This window comes from Microtus oregoni, unplaced genomic scaffold, assembly GCF_018167655.1.
Source record: "Microtus oregoni isolate MIOR12 unplaced genomic scaffold, Mior012 000001F_ref0000356, whole genome shotgun sequence".
NCBI classification, from domain to species: Eukaryota; Metazoa; Chordata; class Mammalia; order Rodentia; family Cricetidae; genus Microtus; species Microtus oregoni.
The window spans coordinates 3,581,551-3,602,450 of record NW_024543060.1 but is presented as its reverse complement, the minus strand read 5'-3'; the positions used below and the strand labels follow the sequence as shown (position 1 = coordinate 3,602,450).

The 20,900-nt window shown below is 44.6% G+C and overlaps 1 protein-coding gene across 1 annotated transcript in view; it reads right to left on the bottom strand.

The window, feature by feature from the left end:
• The window catches only part of Pinx1 (PIN2 (TERF1) interacting telomerase inhibitor 1), a 61,588-nt gene that overhangs the window by 24,102 nt on the left and 16,586 nt on the right, over window positions 1-20,900 (bottom strand). The gene's annotated exons all lie outside the window — the stretch shown is intronic.

The window sequence follows — 20,900 nt, the reverse complement described above, 5'->3', positions numbered from 1 at the left end:
AATGGAGGACTATTCTTAGCAGTGGGCTCCTAAGAACTGCTAATGTTCAATTCTTGAGAACGTATAACAACTCGTTGATTGTTAGTTCCTTTTCTAATAATTTGAATTTTAATTGCAAATATATCAAAATACATAGATTCTGGGCTGGCAAGATGTTGTGTGGATAAAGGAACTGTTGCACCCGAGGACCTGAGTATAATCCTTAGGACCCACAGACTGGAAGAAGAGAACCAACTCCTACAGTTATCCCTGAGCTCCACATTACACCATGGCCTCCCCACAAATAAATAAATAAATAAATAAATAAATACAGATAAATGAAATAAAATACAGCTCCTATAAATATCCATACAAACAGCTCCTTTAGCCTACAAAGAAAAGCTAAGCTATTCATAAAATTAGCATGATTCTGTGTGGACTTAAGGCTAAAGCAGAATCAGAACATACAAAGAACTCAGGTTCGTATGACTTTAATTAGTGGCACAGTTCCTTTAAATATAAGCTCCAATCTCAGTGCATAAGCTTTTGTAAAGATTAGGTTTTTAATAACACCACATGAAAGGTGCTCCGAATTCTTCCCAGCAACAGGGAGACTGTTGTCTGATGTATTTACTGAGAAGCTTCCTGTCCAAGTCAGACTTCGACACCACTGAAGAGAGACAGTAACAAAGGAGGGAAATAAACATGTACATATGTCCAGATAACTCACTGAGAAAACTGATGCCCACTGAATCAGCAAAATAAAATTCAAGGGCTTCTTGACTTTCTAAATGTAAAATTCTAAGATTAATTTGCTACAAGAAGTCACTTGGGCTGGGTGAAATGCCCATATCAAAATGAAAGTCTGTTGGATCTACAGGTTTAAAACAAAACAAAAAACCCTGTAGCCAAGCATGGTTGCACTCAGGCATCAGAGGCAGGTAGCTCCCTGGAGTTCCAGGACAGCCAGGGCTGCGCAGAGATACTTGGTTGTTGTTTTAAATCTTGAGGGCTAAAGGTTACTGAACCTCCATCTCAGCCAAGTAAGTGCACAGAAATTTCTCTAGCTTAGCTACAAAGGCTTGGCTCGGCTCCCATCCCAACACTACTATACTCAAAGGAGCAAAAGGTGCCTTTCAGAAGATATTGGCCAAAACCTCCAGCAATTAATGTCATTTTATGGAAAAACTATGCTTTTACCTTGGAATTTCACGAGTTACTTTATACTCACTGCTTATGGGAAAACACGGCGAATCCCTGAGACTTTCAAAGCACACTGACACTGAAGTTGGTCAACGTTAAAATCAAAGTGACTTCATTTTTAACACAAAAGTCTATGCTACAGAGTGCCAAATATGACAGTTACTATGAACCAACAACCACACAACGGCTCTTACTTATGAGCATCATGTGCCCCTCGTGGAATCCAAACTTCCACCCCATTCATCAGAGAATTTATACAGTAAAGTAAAAGCAGAACAACTGCTCTAAGTGCTTAAAGGAGGCTTAAGACAAACACTTACAGCCACAGAAGAGTCACTGCTGTTTTATAAAGGGAAGTAGCTGGGGATGCTGGGAGCCCTGAGGTGGCAAAGGCGGAGTGTGGAATACCAGCAGGTTCACACAGGCATGCACTGGGAGATGGGATGGAACAGAAGCACACAGTGATGCAGGGAGATGACTCATCGCTGGGGCGAGAGGCTTCTGAGCACTCCTGGGGAAGCCTGAATAGTGGGCAGCTTGGGGAGAAGAGCTTCACCACAAAGTCAAAGAGCCAAGGACCGCAGACACAGGGCCCCCAGACTGTGTAGAACACAGAGAAATTTTAACCAGGGAGGAGATTCATGTGTGAAACTCTGACAGGGCACTGCACCGACCGCTAACCTTGTATCTCAGCCTTTATCTAATGTTCACTTGGCATCAGTCTGTCTTCTGGAGGACAGACTCACAGAAACGATTTTACGGACACCCCAGCTAACTAGGCATGCTTTCCAGTTTGCTGTTCTATGTGTTTAGTTCTAAATTTTCCCAAACCACCTACAATAACCCCTTTGCCTAAATATTAAATGAGAAATTGCAGAAAGCTCTAGTTTAAGTTTCATAGTTCTAATAAATGTGATAACATCTCATAAAATCTTGTCTGGGACATGAATTGTCTTTTTGTGCAGTGTGTTCGTGGTATATATGCTGCTCACCTGTTAGTCAGAGGTAATAGTTTCTGTTATCAGATCAACTCCTAGTTTAACAGCTCTTGTGTTTAAAGAACTCTTATTTTACTTAATAATAGCTTCTAAGTACATGCAGGGTGTTGCAAGTTACTCCAGGGCATGGAACCTGCGACAGACAGGCTAGCTCCAGAACCATGTGGCAATGCTACATATAGGAAGGACATAGTACACATTTCACAGAACTCAGTGCTATTTATGGTTTTCCATGTCCACGGGTGTCTCAGAATATATATGGAGAACTGCTGGACCATGCAAGGACATGGGAAGTGCAACAAAACAAACCAGCTTACTCCAGACAGTCACTAACCATCTGTTGCTCTGCCTACATTCCTTATTCTTGATCAGTGGTGATGCGGGAAGTCCTTCTGTATATGTGTTGCTTTTATTGGTTAATGAATTGGCCTATGGCAGGACAAAATATAGCCAGGCTGGAAAGGATAGAGAGAAAGAATAGGCAGAGTCAGGGGACATACTGGAACCTTGCCAGTAGGCCACAACCACATGGCGATACACAGATTGATGGAAATGGGTTAATTTAAGATGTAAGAACTAGCTAGAAATATGCCTAAACTACTGGCAAAACAGTGTTGTAATTAATATAATTTCTGTGTGACTATTCGGGTCTGGACAGATAGGACAAGCAAGCGGTCTCTGCTTACACAGTGGTTTCTTCCTTTTGTCACCCAGAACATCCTTCCACAATTCCATCCTAAAGGGAGCACCCCCCTACCCAAAAAAGGAAAGAAAACAGAAAAAAAAAAAGAAAGAAAACAAAAAAGAGGTTCTACAGTTAGATAACTAAATGAAGAAATAAAGTTGTGGCGAAGGGCTGTACTCATTAACAGATAAAAAGCACTAAGAAGGCTGCAATAGAGTTCTGTTAATTGACTGCATGCTTACTATCATCTATCACTCATGGGACACATGGGGTGGGGTGGGATGAGACCTTGTTCTATAGCAATGCTGACAGGAAGAAGTAACAACTGAAGCTGATCTAGTCCCAGTCTTCCTGTACCCCCAAAGACAGGCTCATCTACAGTGGGGTTCTCTTGCCTCTACCCCTTGAGTGGTGGGGATTACATCCAAGGGGTCATGCACGCTAGGCAAGTACTCTAATAACTGAGCTACATCTCTAGCTCTGCAATGGAAATTATTAATGAAGGGAAAAAAATACCTAAGTTCTTTTAGCTAGTAGCCAGGAGTCCTGGGTGCAAACAGTAAGGCAGGCACCGAGAAGCTGCGTCACGATGGATGTGCGGAACAGCATGCTGGTGAGAAACGGGACAAAGCTGCTATCCTTTCAACTCATCTGTTGCTTCTGCAACTCTCGAAAGGCAAAAACATCTTTTATTTTTAAACAGAGGAAAAGGAATTATTTTGAATTTGTGTTTCTACAATCACATAGTAATTTCCTAGAAGTCGATTAAAAATGCCAACCTGTTCACTTAAGGCAGAGACTGAATATTTAAGTGGCTATCAGCCCACCAGACAATTCTTCACCATGAACTATCAGCACTGGATGTCAACTACTCAGTAACTCCATCTGGTGCTGGCTTTCCAGAAGACACCCTCAGTTTCTAAATTTGTGCACAAGGCAGACTGCTCTGTAAGAAACACAGCCATCTCTCTTCCTAGCAGGACCTCCAGGAGAAGAGTGTTTTACTCCCACCTAGTAATTATTATCAGTGATGCTCAGACACGTGTTCCGTTCACATACCATGTTCTGCTATTTGTAAGAAATGGCCCTTCCATCACACGAATTTTTTAAAATTTGAGTTTTTACCTAAATATACTTTTATAGAAAGGAATAAGAAATGATGACCTTTCTACTTTATGAAAACTTATAAGCTGCAGCATTTTTAACCATTTCAATAAACACAGTAGTTGGAGAAATGTTTCCTAGTGTCATTAAAAAATACTATTCTATTATATTTAGACAGAAGAAATAGTCACAAAAATGGCAGGGTGACCCATGAAGTTAAATGCTTTATTACACGCCTACACTTTTATGCTAGTAACTTGAAATCCTTTTGACTGATACACTAAAGTTTGAGAGAGATTGATAGGATGGCAGAGCTGCAAAACTGTCTCTAGTAATGATGACTAGTAAAACTGACAAGACCAAAGGGTGTGTGCGCACGAGTGCATCAGTGCAGTGGAAGTGTGCACAGGTGTGTCAGTGCAGTGGAAGTGTGCACGAGTGTGTCAGTGCAGTGGAAGTGTGCACAGGTGTGTCAGTGCAGTGGAAGTGTGCACAGGTGCGTCAGTGCAGTGGAAGTGTGCACAGGTGCGTCAGTGCTGTGGAAGTGTGCGCACGAGTGTGTCAGTGCTGTGGAAGGGTGCGCACAAGTGCGTCAGTGCTGTGGAAGTGTGCACAGGTGTGTCAGTGCTGTGGAAGTGTGCACAGGTGTGTCAGTGCTGTGGAAGGGTGCGCACGAGTGCGTCAGTGCTGTGGAAGGGTGCGCACGAGTGCGTCAGTGCTGTGGAAGCGTGCGCACGAGTGCGTCAGTGCTGTGGAAGGGTGCGCACGAGTGTGTCAGTGCTGTGGAAGTGTGCACGAGTGTGTCAGTGCTGTGGAAGGGTGTGTGCACGAGTGTGTCAGTGGTGTGGAAGGGTGTGTTCACGAGTGTGACAGTGCTGTGGAAGTGTGCACAGGTGTGTCAGTGCTGTGGAAGGGTGCGCACGAGTGCGTCAGTGCTGTGGAAGTGTGCGCACGAGTGCGCCAGTGCTGTGGAAGTGTGCACGAGTGTGTCAGTGCTGTGGAAGTGTGCGCACGAGTGCGTCAGTGCTGTGGAAGTGTGCGCACGAGTGCGTCAGTGCTGTGGAAGTGTGCACGAGTGTGTCAGTGCTGTGGAAGTGTGCACGAGTGTGTCAGTGGTGTGGAGGGTGTGTGCACGAGTGTGACAGTGCTGTGGAAGTGTGCACAGGTGTGTCAGTGCTGTGGAAGGGTGTGTGCGCACGAGTGCATCAGTGCAGTGGAAGTGTGCACAGGTGTGTCAGTGCTGTGGAAGGGTGTGTGCACAGGTGTGTCAGTGCTGTGGAAGTGTGCACAGGTGTGTCAGTGCTGTGGAAGTGTGCACAGGTGTGTCAGTGCTGTGGAAGTGTGCACGAGTGTGTCAGTGCCGTGGAAGTGTGCACAGGTGTGTCAGTGCCGTGGAAGTGTGCACAGGTGTGTCAGTGCTGTGGAAGGGTGTGTGCACACGAGTGTGTCAGTGCCGTGGAAGTGTGCACAGGTGTGTCAGTGCTGTGGAAGGATGTGTGCACAGGTGTGTCAGCACTGTTGAAGGTTGTGTGCACAGGTGTGTCAGTCCTGTGGAAGGGTGTGTGTGCACATGTGTGTCAGCGCTATGGCTTTCAGGTTCAAGCAAAGGGTTTCCCAGAGGCATAAGAGCTGTCAGCTAAGTGAAGAGAGTCACTCCATTTCTTCCTTCCCCAGCCTGGCTCTACAATGCAGATTATTCTGCCTTCAATGTGTACCACAAGAGATACCCTGCACCCACTTGGCTTTGACAGGGACTAGGTCAGGAGAAAGCCTACAGAGAAGGCAGAGTCAGGGAGGCTAAATCCAAGGTAGACAGCTTTGCAGCTCTGCCATCCTATCAGTCTCTCTCAACTGTGGTGTACCAGTCAAAAGTGTGACCCTGAATGTGACCACACACAGAGGCCTGGCATTGACAGGCACAGCACAGAGCCAAGAGTCACTCTTAGCAGGAGATCAAGGGAAGACATTATTTTCAAAGACTATGGATGGGAACATGGGCCACAGAAACATTATTGGCCAAAGGGGCTTTTCTGGTTAGGGTAACTTCTAATGATACTCGAATGAAGACCCTGGTAGCCAGTGCTAGGCTAGTGATTCCAGCTGACCAATGAAGTCTAGAAGGGTTGAGTTCCTGCTGAAGATCATATGACTAGAAGGGCAGAGGGCCTCAGTGCAGGTCTGTGAAATGACAACACCCTGTTCTTGCTATGTGATCTCATTTGTTGGTTATTTCTGGCCTGTAAGACTCATCTACCCCCACCCCACCCCCAGCTAGCTTTGATTTGATTTACTTTCTTCTACCTCTGCTGTCACTTCCACAAAGTGAGATCTCAAGCAGGATTGTAACCTAACAGCCTGAAAGACAGGATTTGGTGCTATTCTTACGGTCTGGTGACTGTAGACTGCATAACACAGAAACGAACCTGTGCAGTTGAAGACTCCAGTGTGACTAGAAGTCACCACAGGGCACCACCCAATCCCAGGGAGCACTACTTCGTGGCTCTCTTACTGAGTGTAGTTTAGTAAGTTGGGCTTTTTCGAACATAGCTAACTGAAACAGAATGGAGTTAGCCTACATGATGTGGCCAGGAACAAGTAGGAATTCTCAATGCTATGCTAGCCTCAAAAGCAAAGGGCACCACTCTCCTCCCAGCCTTTCCACAGTCAAGGAAATGGATCCAGGTGCTTGGTTTAGTAGGAACTGTACCATTCAGTACAGGGACCAGAAACCTGGCCAACCCTAAGTTTAATAAGGCATTTGTGCCTTAGAGAATCCCTGGACAGGTTTCTTCTCTCTAGATTTATTGTCTATGCTTGGCAGGACTGAGATAAGATATTGATGAAAACACTGCTCCTGAAAAACAAAATCCTAGGATTTAAAAACCTTAGCATGGATAGGCAGAGGTACACACTTATAATCTAGCACTCAGGAGGCAGGAACAAGGAGAGTTCAAATTTGAAGCAAGTCTAGGCTACACAGTGAGTTCAAAGCCATCATGAGCTACACAGGGAGACTCAGTCTCAAAACTGAACAAATAAAGCTACTATGCTGGGATGTAGTTCCCATGGGCAGGGAAAAGAAAACAAAAACGGAACAACACTAAAAACCAAATAACTAAAGAAACAACAACAACAACAACAACAACAAAACGACCAAAGCAGCAACAACCAAAAGTCAGTGACTTCTTCCTAGCATCCTGGAGCAGTCACGGCTTACCCTGCAGAGGAAGAGGGGAGAGAGGAAGCAAAGAAACCAGATGATTCACCAAGGGCTTGCTAATCCCAAACAGCAACACACCTAGGTCTACTAGAGGAGACTGGTCATGACCCAGGCAGCAGATGACTAGCTAAAAGCTATGACAACTCTTCACATCTGCTCTAGGTCCTAGACTCCCCAAGTAAGACACAGAGCTCAGAGCAGGTGAGCGGTGTGGTCTTCATTCAGAAGCACAGCCTGGAATCCTCAGTCCTGCTTTAGGGTGGCTAAACAAGCTTAGTCTCTCTGGACTTCCGCTTCCTTTTCTGAATGACATGATCAGTTATAAAACTGCCAGTCACTCTGAGTGCTAAGTGGTATAGGAGACTGCGCCTGAGTTCCTGACTTTATACACTCTTTACTCAAAGGATGCTGCCAAAGGTCAGCTGGACAGCTCTGCCTCTGAGAGGCCCTATGGTGAGAAAGAGATCCTGATACCTTAATTCTACCTGCTGGGAACTGTACCTTTGAAGGGTAGCAAGAGGAACACATCTGCCAGAAGACATGGTACCTCAGCATTAGCCATTACTCTGCTGGCCAAAGAGCAACAAAGAAAAGGCTACATACATTAGAACCAGTGTGACAAACAGGCAGTATTCCTCTAACATGAGAGGTAAGGGAAGACATACCTAGTACTACTGCACCCTACTGCTAAACGAGTGCTCATGGGAGAGGATCCATAATTCCAAAGAAAGGAGCAAATAAAAAGGCGAGAGGCAGGCAAAAGAAGGCGCTGAATCCATAACTTCTGGGACAAGTCACAAGCTGGTTGCACATCTCAAGGAATGCTCTCTTGGGGCACATAAGGATGAGTCAAGGTGAAGCTTCCCAGGCTAAATACAATGGTTCCCTGGTAGAGGAGACGCCCTCTGTCACACACACACAGCACAGAGTGTGCTATGCAGACACCAAAGATACTCAGTGTGTCACCCCAGGCAACTGAAATTTTGTATACCAACCCTTCACAACATAAGGAAAGTACTCCTAGCTCCAATTTTGGAACTTTTGCCCCTGCCAGACCCCATATGACAGCAAAACCCTCTCAGTTACCCTATAGTCTTAAGTCTGTCTGCTCTTCTTAGCCTTGTCCTCCCAGCAATAACAGGCCCCAGAGGAACCAGAAACCCCACTTCCACACCTCACTTCTGTCCTGTGTGGTCACATGATGACTAAAGGAGGGATTCTTAGATCTCTAGAGACTCAAGAGGACTAGGCATTTATTACAGGTGAGATCCAAACGTTTACCTTCTGATTACTTCCCGGCTTCTATTATAATTAATAAATATAAGAGAAAGGCCAAAATTGTCTTAAGGATGATCACAACATTTTAAATTTGTCACACAAAACAATTAAGCTGCCTTTGGTAGAGTGAAAAAAATGTTAAAGAACACATCATTAAAATATGTAAAAAAAAAAAAAGGCCAGGTGTTGTGACCAACCTGATCTACAGAGTTAGTTATTAAAAGAAAGACAGCTAGAGAAACCTTGTTTGAAAACAACAAAAACAAACAAAAAACTGCAAAAAAAAATCTGCAAAATGTTAAAATACGCAAAAAAAAAATGAACAAGCAACCTGTGATGGCTTAAATGAAAATGGCCCCATAGACTCATAGGGAGTGGCATTACTAGAAGGTATGGCTGTGCTGGAGGAAGTATATCACTGGGGGGAGGCTTTGAGGTTTGAAATGCTCAAGCTAGTCCCAGTGTCTCTCTCTCTTCCTACTGCCTGCCAATTGGGGTGTAGAACTCTCAGCTATCTCTCCAGCACCATGTCTGCCTATACACCTCCATGCTTCCTGTCATGGCAATAATGGACTAAACCTTTGAACTATAAATCAGTCTCAGTTAAATGTTTGCCTTTGTAAGAGTTGCCGTTGTCATGGTGTCTCTTCACAGCTATAGAACCCTAAGACATTCCCATACTCTTTCCAGTAATTCTCAAAGTTTTAAAACAATGTTCCTTCAGCATTCTGGGTGGAATATATAGCTCAGGGGTAGATCACTTCATTAGTATGCATGAGGCTCCAGGTTTGATGCCCAGCACCACAAAAGTAAGCAAATAAACATCAGTAAGAAGCAGAGAAACCTCCTCACACAGTTACATCACCATCAGCATATAAAAAAACAAAAACCAAATATTAATACTTAAGACACATCAAGAAGTGGACTTCGCCGGGCGGTGGTGGCGCACGCCTTTAATCCCAGCACTTGGGAGGCAGAGGCAGGCGGATCCCTGTGAGTTCGAGGCCAGCCTGGTCTACAAGAGCTAGTTCCAGGACAGGAACCAAAAGCTACAGAGAAACCCTGTCTTGAAAATCCAAAAAAAAAAAAAAAAAAAAAAGAAGTGGACTTCAGCCATCTCATGTGAGTCCAGATGACATTTGGAACAAGACTCCCACAGACATCTGGCTAGTATGTTGTGTAGGGTCTCTCTGTACATAGCACCCTGTCTTCTCTACTACCTCATTCCCCCCGGCAACACAGGCTTATTGTAGAAACTGTGCCAGTTGTCTTGAGCTATGCCCCACATTTTGGACTTTTCTTTTTTTCTTTATGGGGGTATTGAGCCTGTAACTCCTCTATACTCCATATTTTCTAGGAATATATACTGCTTCCAGACTGGATTGGCTTTAGGTTCAGTTTTCTAGTGAGGATACTGCAGGGACTGGGGCTGTGTCACTCCAGGAACACACCAACAAACACTGACCTGTGAGATAGAAGGCTCTTGGTTAGCATCTGAACGGACCTTTCTTTCTGTTGGAACCAGATCTACTATCTTAAGCTAACTTTGAGTAGCTCTGAGTATAATGCATAACTATGATGTTAATCTTCATTGTCAACTTGGCTGGATTAGAATCACCATGGAGACATATTTCTCTATCTCTCTGTAGGTGCCTCCAGAAAGCTTTAACTGAGGAGGGAAGACTTGAATGTGGATAGCACCATCCAATGGGCAATAGCTCAAATTGAATAAAAGAGGGAAAGGAGGACCAGCGTGATGGCCTGAAGACTGGGGTTCAATCCCCAAGACGCACAAGCCATTTTCTTATCCTCATCTCTTGCTGACTATGGATACAATGTGATTAGCTACCCCACACTCTTGCTGCTGTGAAGCCTGGAACTACAAGCCAAAGTAAACCTTTCTTTCCTTCCTTAAGTTACTTTTGCCAGCAATGGGAAAAGAAACCCATATAAAAAGCTTAGCATTAAAGTTCAATCTTTCGATCTATTTTATTATTCAACTAGTTAAAAGTTACCTAGCTACTCAATGAGCAACTACTACAGACACTGAGCCAGGACCTCCAATGACCTCCACCAAATTGGAAGAACAGTAAGGCTACTGAACAGATGACAACAGAGGCAACGCCATGATCAATAAATTAGACAGATGCCCAAGTGACTGAAAAGAAGGGTCAGGATGAAGGATGTTATAGTATAAGTTCCCAAGGGGTAGAGATTCTGATCTATTCTTTCCCTGCCATTATCTTTCTCTGAAGACCAAAACTGAGCCAAGCCCAAAAGCAGTTAACTAGTATCTGCCTAACACATGGGCGAGTCAGGACTTTGTGACCAACGTCTGTGTGTCTGGAGAAACACACACTCCTTTCTCAGAGGCTGTGGAAGCAGGGCTTGACCTGTAGAGTGAGGGCTCACTTGCTGAGACAGACTGTACAAGGCCCCAAAGTGAAGCAAAAGCTTGGGAAACATGGAGGTGGGTGAGGCCCAGTGTTTTGGGCTGGTTTCACACAGGGACTACCGATACTGGACAGCATGTGGACAAGAAGCACTGAGGAAACATGTGATGGCAGATGCTTTTAAAACAAGTAAGACTTTAGAAAACCCACTAGGGACCATAGTTCAGGAGCTACAAGGAAGAAGAATGGCTCTATCAGTAGGAATAAAAAAGCTGACTGCCTGGGGCATTAAAATCTAAAAACCAGCAGGCTGGAAACCATCAAGAGGACAGAGTCAGAAGGGAAAGCTGAAGACCACACTTGCATTCACTACACGTCAGTGCTTTCATCCCTCCCTGAACTCTAAGGGCTTAGTCCTCCACTCCCATCTTTATGTGCAGGGACCACTTCAGACCTCTAGTGTAAGACTGTACCAGAGAAGTTAAGATGCACCTTGGGGTCATGGAGGAAGTCACCACTGGATCTGAGATTGAACTGGAGATTTTGCTGGAGCTTCCACGCAAAATCTTCCTCCCACTTCACATGGTACCTACCCAAAGAGGGCAAGCGTGCAGCACAGGGACCTGCCTCTCTGGTGGATGAGGAAGACCAAGGAGAGCATACCTGACCTGTGAACTGCCCCAGTGTGGACTTAGAGGAAACACACAAGCGGGGCAGTATGCTGGTGACAGGAGCCATACAAAACAAGCTCAGAGCATGTTCTTCAGTGTATCCATACTTCTGTGAAGTAAGCTAGGAAATATATGTTTCTATTTAAATTTATTTTATGTGTATTGATGTATAAGTGTCAGATTTCCTGCAACTAAAGTTACAGACAGTTGTGAGCTGCCATGTAGGTGATGGGAATTAAACCCAGGTCCTCTGGAAGAGCAGCCAGTGCTCTTAACCACTAAGCCATCTCTCCGGCCCTGAAATTATATTTTTACACTCACAAAGGTGTTCAGGCAATTATGTCTGTCCAAATGGGTCTCTTAGGAAGAAGCAAAATTAGCCTAATGGAGTGAGGCACAGCAGAACAATTTTGTACATTTGGACTTGAAACTCTAGCTCCCTATGGTGGTTTGAATAAGAACAGTTCCCATAAGCTCTTATATTTGAATGCTTAGTCACTAGAGAGTGGCACTATTTGAAGGAACTAGGAGGTGTGGCCTTTTTGGAGAATGTGTGCCACTGAGGTGGGCTTTGAGTTTTCAAAAGCCCACATCAAGCCCAAGGTCCCTCTGCTTGAAGCTCAGGATGTAGCTCTCAACTACTTCTCTCGTACTATACCTGCCTTACCACGCTTCTTGCCATAATGTACCAAACCTGGAACTAAGCAAGCCCTCAATGAAATGTTTTCTTTTATAAGAGTTAACAGGGTGTCTCTTCACGGAAACCAAACAGTGACAAGACACTTGCCTAAATATTATGATAAAACAGTTCTACATTTTGGAAATGATGAAAAAGAAAAAGCAACAGATCTTTTAAAAATTACTTCTTTTGATTTGAAGAGGCTTTCTCAGAGTGCATCTGACTTTTTTTCCTGAAGTAACTTTGTTCAGTGTCTTTCCCTAGAATTAGACCCTATTTAATTTACTGAATGGAGACCACCAGTCATCCATTTTTCTCTTTAAATAAAAACAGAGGTGACAGAAGGCATACTCTCTGGGGACAAGGAACCTGGACCATACTGCTAACAGGAACTGAGCTGTGGCTGGAGGGCCAGGACCTTCCTAACTTTGGATCCCAGAACTGTGCATTGTTAAGAGTGTTGTTCTAGAGAAATGGGGCCCTGCCACCTAAGGGTTCCCTAGAGAACAGGCCAGTTACCCAGGGTCCCTGAGCAGCCAGGCAAGAACTGCCCGACCCTGCAAAGGGGCTCCTAAGGGAATTTATTAACTGATTTAGATAAAAGCAGATGGAAAAGGATGTCTGGGCTATGTGGGAATCCTCCAATGTGAAAAAACAACGAAGCCCAAAGAACAGAGGCATTCAGAGGAAAGACAGAGACTCTGAATCTCAGCACCTGACGCCTTTGGTGACAAGGCAATGTACTGAATCCGTGAAACAAAAACAAAATGGTATTTGAAAATAAGGAAGAAGAATAAAAATTTAAGACCTAAATTGAAGATTTTTAACAGAAAAGGTAGATCATAGATCCAAGGTCCTCTCCAAAGTGCAGTAAGGACACAGGAAAATCAGAGACAAAAGAATAATCTAAAGCCTAACCAATGATGCCATGACCTAGGGAAGGGGGAGGAGTATCCATGTACCTAGAGAAGGGGGAGGAGTGTCCATGACCTAGAGAAGGGGGAGGAGTGTCCATGACCTAGAGAAGGGGAGGAGTGTCCATGACCTAGGGAAGGGGAGGAGTGTCCATGACCTAGAGAAGGGGAGGAGTGTCCTAGAGAAGGGGGAGGAGTGTCCATGACCTAGAGAAGGGGGAGGAGTGTCCATGAAACTATGAAGAAGTAGGGGAGAGATGCTTATGTAACTACAGAGAAGAGGGGAAGACACCCATGGAACTACGGTGGGGGGGGGGGAGGCGGGAATTCCTGTGTAACTACAAAGAAGAGGGTGCGGGAGCTGGTCATGTAACTACAGAGAAAAAGGATGGGTGAAGGTGAATTCCAGAATAGCCAGGAGGCCATGAAATGTCTAAGGAATATAAACACTGAAGATTACAAGGTTAAGAAACATCTAAAGCTTCCTGCATGGGAGACAAAGACAATAGGTCCTTGTAAAGGACAGAAGTGAGCGCCAATCGGAACCACAGCACAAGAGTCAAACCTTCAAACCTCAGAGACAGAATTTCCATCCCAACTCTAATCCTCACCTGTGCTAAGTTACTTTCAGCCCTCAGGAAGCTGCTGGACAAAAGGTTTAGGGTGGGCAGGCTAAGAGGACAGCTGGTTAGTTTTGCCAGCTTGACAATCTAGAGTCACCTGGGAAGAGTGTTGGTGTCAGGCTGGCCTGAGTCTGTATACACTAACTGAGGTGCCCAGACTCAACCTTGGGGAATGGGTCCTGCACTATAACAAGTACATTTCCTCTCTGTTCTTTCTTTCTTTTTTTTTTTTTTTTGGATTTTTCGAGACAGGGTTTCTCCGTAGCTTTTTGGTTCCTGTCCTGGAACTAGCTCTTGTAGACCAGGCTGGCCTCGAACTCACAGAGATCCGCCTGCCTCTGCCTCCCGAGTGCTGGGATTAAAGGCGTGTGCCACCACCGCCCAGCTTCCTCTCTGTTCTTGACTGTGGGTGTTACTAATGTCTTCAAGTTCTGCCTTAACTTACACTGACTCCAGGCTTGTAACTTTGGAACTGAAACTGAATAAGCCCTTTCTCCCCCAAGTTGCTGTCTGTCAGGATATTGTATCATAGCAACAAAAAATGAACCTATGACAAGGAGCAAGGTACAGGTAACCTGGGTGTGAGTAGCCAGCAGGGAGTCCCAGTGGGGAGCAGTGGGGAGACCCTCTGAGCAATCACATCTAGCAGACAGATGTTCTGACAGAGTAATCCACACAGAATAACAAGGGGCTACAACACCTACAGAAGCCTCGTTTCCACCAGAAAACAACAAAAATTGCAGAATTATTCTAGAATGATATTTCACTTAGCAGGGGGCACAGTGTACATAGCTGTAAAAATGTAAGCATCAAATAACAACAACAGTAACTAGAGATATAAAAAGGCCGAACTCCTAATCTACAGAGAGAAATCCAGATGTCAAAACATGGAGATATGTCAAAGGGTAGATTTGCACTCAGGTTTTTGTGAAGACTCCTTCCCAAAACACCCAACCTTTCCCTCCCCACCCAGTGCCACACTAGGCACCTCTACCTCTTTTTCCTTGTGGGCAATAATATGGGTGTAGAACCCAGAAAGACCCCAGCATCCATCTTGTGGATCAGTATGGTCCTGAGAAACATATTGTCAGTGAAGAGGCACTGTGCTCAAGGCTCGGTGATCAGCTTTGCGTAGGCACCAGCAGATGGAGGAGATACTCAAGGGCCGTAGGGTACCGCAAGGAAGAAGTCCCTGAGGACGCAGTGATGGCTCCTGCTCCCTTACCTCCCTTTTCTACCGTGGCCAGAATCTCATATCCTGGCTATTTTGGTTTTCTAAATAGGAATATATATATAAAATCATAGAACTGAGTGGGTGAGAGGAGTAACAGCAAGGAGCAGCAATGCTCTTGTTGAAAGGCAAGAACAGGAAGGCTGGGAATGCAGGCCACCAGTCTCCAGCATATCCTCTCACCCTCACTCCCTGGAGGTTCTGGGAATTTCCTGTCACTTTCCAGGGTACCAAGAGATGCACTTCAGCAATGGAAGAAATTATTCCACATCAAGAATAAGATTTATAAGATAATTTGAAAATGGGGGAAGAAATGTCAATATAAGATTTTATATTAAAATACAAAGGTCAAAGAACTGAAGATGCTGTAGGAGCAGCCAGAAAGGTGGGGCAGCACAGGGCATGAGAGGGATGCTGGTCTGCACTGTGAGCTAATCCATGCAGCCTACCGTTTCCACACCTATGGATAACACTAATTGATTTAAAAAAAATAGCAGCAGACATTGAGAGTCCACCTCATGGGCTGGTCACTGCTGCAGATATTCTACAGGTGACCTTCACCTTCATATCCAAGCAGGGAGCCCCTTACTGGCCCATATTTCAAGATGAGGGGAGGAGAAGTGACTGCCAACACCACTTGGGCAGGACTTAGCCTCAGGCAGTATGAAGCACACAGTCTAGAGTTTACCTTTGAAAGAAGCCAGGAAAGAATAATCTCATAAATTATTATGTGGAAAGTTGTGGGAATTCATCTATGAATAAACCCAGATAGTCAAAACCAATCAGTCTAACAGACATGAGTAAAGAGTGAGCATTTATTTTCTCATCTCTAAAACCCTATACTTTTCTATCAACAACACAAAAACGCTACCTAAACAGCAAGAGCAGCAGAAAAGAAAAAGTTGAGAAAAAAAATTGCAGCCACACAAACTGTAGTTAAAAAATGACTAAGTTTCCTTGATATATGAATTTGTTGGAAAACCATTTATCAACAGCCTGTTTCTCTCTAGCAGAGTCCCTCAAGCCGAGAGCCATGTCATTCCCCTTTGACTGATTAATTAGCCAATCAGGGGACATTTTTCATTGTGAGGCATGATGGTTTATTGCAGCTAATGTTTGGTCTCTAATGGCGACATATTAAAGCCAACTCGGCTATTTTAGCCCCGTGGAGTGACCAAAAGGAAAGGATAGGAGATAAATCAAAAGAGTGCCCTTCAGTTTCCCTTCAGTCCTTAACAAAACCCCCAAGGAGCAAATGGCTAGAAGTGAGCCTTTACCAATAAAGGGGAAAATAAGAGAAAGGCACAACTGCCTTCAAGCCAAGGTAGACCTTCCTGTTTCTGAGGAGCGGTAATTTATCCTCTGTGATTAACAGATAGAACGGACACCTAAGTCAATAGCTTACTCTTCTTCCTTTAACCAAAGTCTGGGCTCGATAGGAAAAAGCGGCTCTGCAATGTTTCTTGCTCACTGCAATGATTTCTACTGCGCTCTGAATCCAGAGCTAGCAAGACCCCCTTGGCCATTCCCCCACCCCCATCCTACTCCTGCCATACCACCCCGAGCCACACCACAGGATCTAAGGGGCTTCTCCATCCTGAGGCTTCTGACAGGCACTAACGCACAAGGAAGCAGAAGTTCAAATGCAAAGGAGAGGGGACTTAGCTGTTCACAGCCAGAAGAAGACATGCTTAGCACACTGAGAGATGGAGGAAGCAGCAGGCTATGTGAGTCCACACACAAACTGGAAAAACACTACCAGCCAAAGGCCCAACTAGCTGTCTATCAGAGTAGACACAAAAGTGCTCTGCCTGTACAGAGAATATTACTGCTGTCATCTCAGCATGGGAGATGCAGTTTGATGAATCTTCACCGTTTCCTTCATTCCCTTGATTCAAAGATTACTCAGTCACACTGGCAAGCAAGGACCCCTCTGGCACTGGAGTTAGAGGTCTTTTCTATGCCAGAAGCACCGAAGCCCTCAAAACCTGCCTAGTTCTTTGTAGCCTTTCCTGCCATTAGTGAGATCAGGGTCTCCATGTGGGTGTTAGGTTTCTCGGTGCAGCAGTTCACGGGGGATGACTACTGACCTCACGGCTCCAGGCAAGCTCACACAGCCTCCAAAGCCTCATCCCATCCACACAGTCACTCTTGGCAGCAAGCACTCTTAGTTCAGAGGTAAGAAAACTGAGCTTATAGATAAAATAGGAATATCCGAGATAACTACCTTATCCTCGACCTCACTGTCTTGAACATTCATTTCAAGATCTTTAACATCCACCCTTTAGAGAAAGAAGTGGACAAAGCCCAGCTGTCCACTATAAGAAACAAGAAAAATCAAGCAATGGTTGCTGGCAGCTCAGGAATACACAAAACACCTTGGATATCAGCACTAAGTCACACAGGTGATTCCACGTGCTTGTCCTTCAAAATCAAAGCTTAGGGGCTGAGGGCTCACAGGCCTTTTGGTCACTCTCACCTGTACAATATTCCTGCTGGAAACAGACCACGCTATATTCTTAGCTGCTAGCCAGTGGTCACTCTGGGTTGCTTCAATCCCTGAGCAACTGTCCCCACAGATTCCCCATCATCTCCAGACTCCTAATCACCCGCACAAACTCGCTTCTGTGCTCACTTGTGAACCACAACCACTTCTGCTACTTGTTCCAGTGCACAACACACATCCCAGAAACCTTTTTCACGACTATGTCTCTGACCACTCCTCTAAATCATGGCACCCAGGCCTGAAGGTAACAAACCAGTCTGTAGGCAACAAACAAGCAGAAGGCACAACCCTCCCACAGAAGCACCTGGCCACATTCGGCAGATGCCACGCTACACGTCTCAGCTGCGGCTAATGTGGGGTCAGGTTGTATGGCCTACCCTCTAATGAGACTTAGATTATCTGAATCTGGATACTGTTATCAGAGGCCAAATGGTTACAAACATTATGGAAATCATTACTGAGGAGATGAGTCAATTGTAGAACTCGTGTATTATATTGCATGTTTATGACTTAGGCCAGATTTGTTCTAACTGAAAGGTTCTTAGCAGATCAGGAGTATCTACCTCTCTGGTACCCATCTCTGCAGTGAGGACATGGTGGGCATGACCAAAGTGGGCACAGGATGCTACAGAAAGGGACAGTCACATCCTTTAAATTACTTACCAAAATCAACTTAGCTCACTACTACAGATTATTAGCATGCAATCCAGAACGAATAGACAAACAAGCCTCCAATCCAAAGACATTTCAAGTAAGAACTATTTTAACATTCTGAAGAATTTTTATTTTTGTAATCATTTTTCACATAAGAGATTTAAGGTACTGCATCCAACCCAAAAAGAAAAAGAATGGTCTAAAATGCCTCATGAATCCAATCAAACAACAGAACAGGGGTCTGCTTGGAAGCAGTTTTCAGATCTAATGATCAGCAAGACTCAGCAAAGTGCATGTGCAACATGAAATAAGTGAACAGACCTGATAGAAGTTGTGCAAAGAAAGTCATCATTAACTAGGTATTGTGAGTGTTGTACACAAGAAAGGTGGGGTTCTAATTCAGTCAGGTCATATGGTGAAGACATGGATAATTACTTGCCAAGAACCCATGCCAGAGGCCTGTTGTTTAAAGAAACAAAGTGAGACTGTTAGCAACACATTTCCAACCCTTGATATGGGTTCGGAGTATTTTCTCTAGTGATAAGGCTGAATCAGGAAGTAAGCTGGATGGAGGAAGGAAACTGGGAAGGTGGGGGAGGGAAAAAAATGAGAGGGGGAACAAACTAGGGAGTATCAGGAAGTTCAACCAGATAGGAACTAATGGAATTTGTTTTTTAGTGTCTCCACTTCAATCTGCAAACTGTGGGATGGACACACACACACACACACACACACACACACACACACACGTGGAGAAAAATACCCTCCAACACCCCCTACCCATATTGAGAATATACACATAATTCCTATTGGTAACAAGCTTCTCCTAAAGCCCAAGTAATTTCAATTCAGTATATCGGGCCATTTCTTTGTTTCCATGGAGGAAGCAGGTAGATCCAATTTAGGGAGCACTCTGTTTCACCTTCACTGTTTTCCAACTAATACAGCACTAAGCTGAGGAAAGGAAGAACTTGAAAACCAGACCGGTGTAGCCATGCATCCAGTGCATCCCAGCATAATGTATTTTACTACCATTTCTCTTGAGTAACTGGCAGTGTGTGATGTTCCTTCACTCACTAAGCAAGTTCCTCTGAATAGCCAGACACAGCCAGGAACTGTGCTCCTCCCAACAGCCTCTGCAGCTGGAAGAAATGCTGAGCAACGGCAGAGCCAGCAGAAAAGTTAGAAGAGAGGCCTGATAGTAACAGATGCTTTAACTTCCAAGGCAACGAGAAACAGGGACAGCCTGGACACAATTGCCTTAAAGCTGATCTTTGACAAATTGTACTGATCTTTTAAAACATAAAGTAGCACAAGCAAATGTTCATTCACTAATCCCCTTTCAGGAATCTGCTTTGGACATGAGTAGATGGTATAAGGCAGGCTGATGAATACCTCCTAAAGGAAAATATATTTCTAATACCAGCCCCAAATTTATGCAAGGCATCATTTAAAATTGATTTAACAACTAAAGCCCGATTTTTAAGAGGAAGTACAATAAAATTTCTATCCCCTACCATATGCCATACTGATTGGAGCACCTGCTGGGAACCCAGAACTGGATACAAAACAAGTCTTTTGTTTTTTAAGTTGTTCACTGTCCTGCCTACAAGTATCTGACAGATGAAAAAGTCCACATGTACAATACAGTAGATAGATTTCTTCATTAGATACAATGAAATCATTAGGTACAATGTTTGGCAAAACATAAATTCAAGCCAGTGTTGCTATGAGGGTCAAGGGAGGAAAACACAATAATCCAAGTGAGAAGAGGAGCCAAAAGAAGTATTTTCAAACCAATCTGATCAAAGGCCTTTTGCCCTTGGCTGTGTAGACTGTTGTAAGTAACATGGTAAGGTTTCTTAGCAACACTTTTTGAGGACGGTGCAGCTGTACCACCCAGAACTCAAAGGCAAACCCAACAATATCCAAGACAAAAGGACTCTGCATAGGGAAACTTTGGCTTGCTGTCCTAAGCACAGTTAGATAGACTGTTTTCTGCACGCATGCGGCTGCACACATGGGTCTATCTCCTTGGCGTGGACATGGACGAGACGGCAGATTTCAGAATCTACAGACCAGTAAGCTCCACTAGTGGCTGTGTGGCACCTGGAGGTCTGTGACGCCCAGCCACATGGTGACAGTGAGCTGCTCTCTTGGTGCAGCTGTGTTTTCAGGGCTGCCCTGGTGTTCTTAAGCCACATTCCTTATCACACTGCAGTCCTCACCTGGGTCAGGTAGAGACTAAAAGAAATTCTTTCTCATATGAACAGTGTGTGTGTGGTGTGCGTATGCATGTCTGCCTGTCTGTTTGTCTGTGCACCCATATGTATATAGAGGGATGGAAATCTAAGGCTGACTTTGGGTGTCTTCCTCTATTGCTCTCCACCTTATATTCTGAGGCAGAGTCTCTCATTCAGTTTGCTATCTCAGGCAGCCTGACCATCCAGCACAGCCCAGAGATTCCCTGTGGCATGTTCACCTTCCCCACCCCGATGTTTCCCACTAGCTGTAATTACAGGTGGGTTACCATACCCACCTGGCTTTTTATGTGGGCTCTGGGGATCCTGATGCTACTTCATCTATTGTGTCATTTCCTCTGATCTAAAAAAAATTAACTTTTTTCTTCCACTGTCAGAACACATCACTACCAAGGACAGCCACCTTCCACATAACTCAGCAGCCACGGGGAGTCCTAGAAAACAGCTTCCTCCATGCTCACCCTGCTCTAAGAGCTAGGCAGAGAGGGACTGGGAAACCTA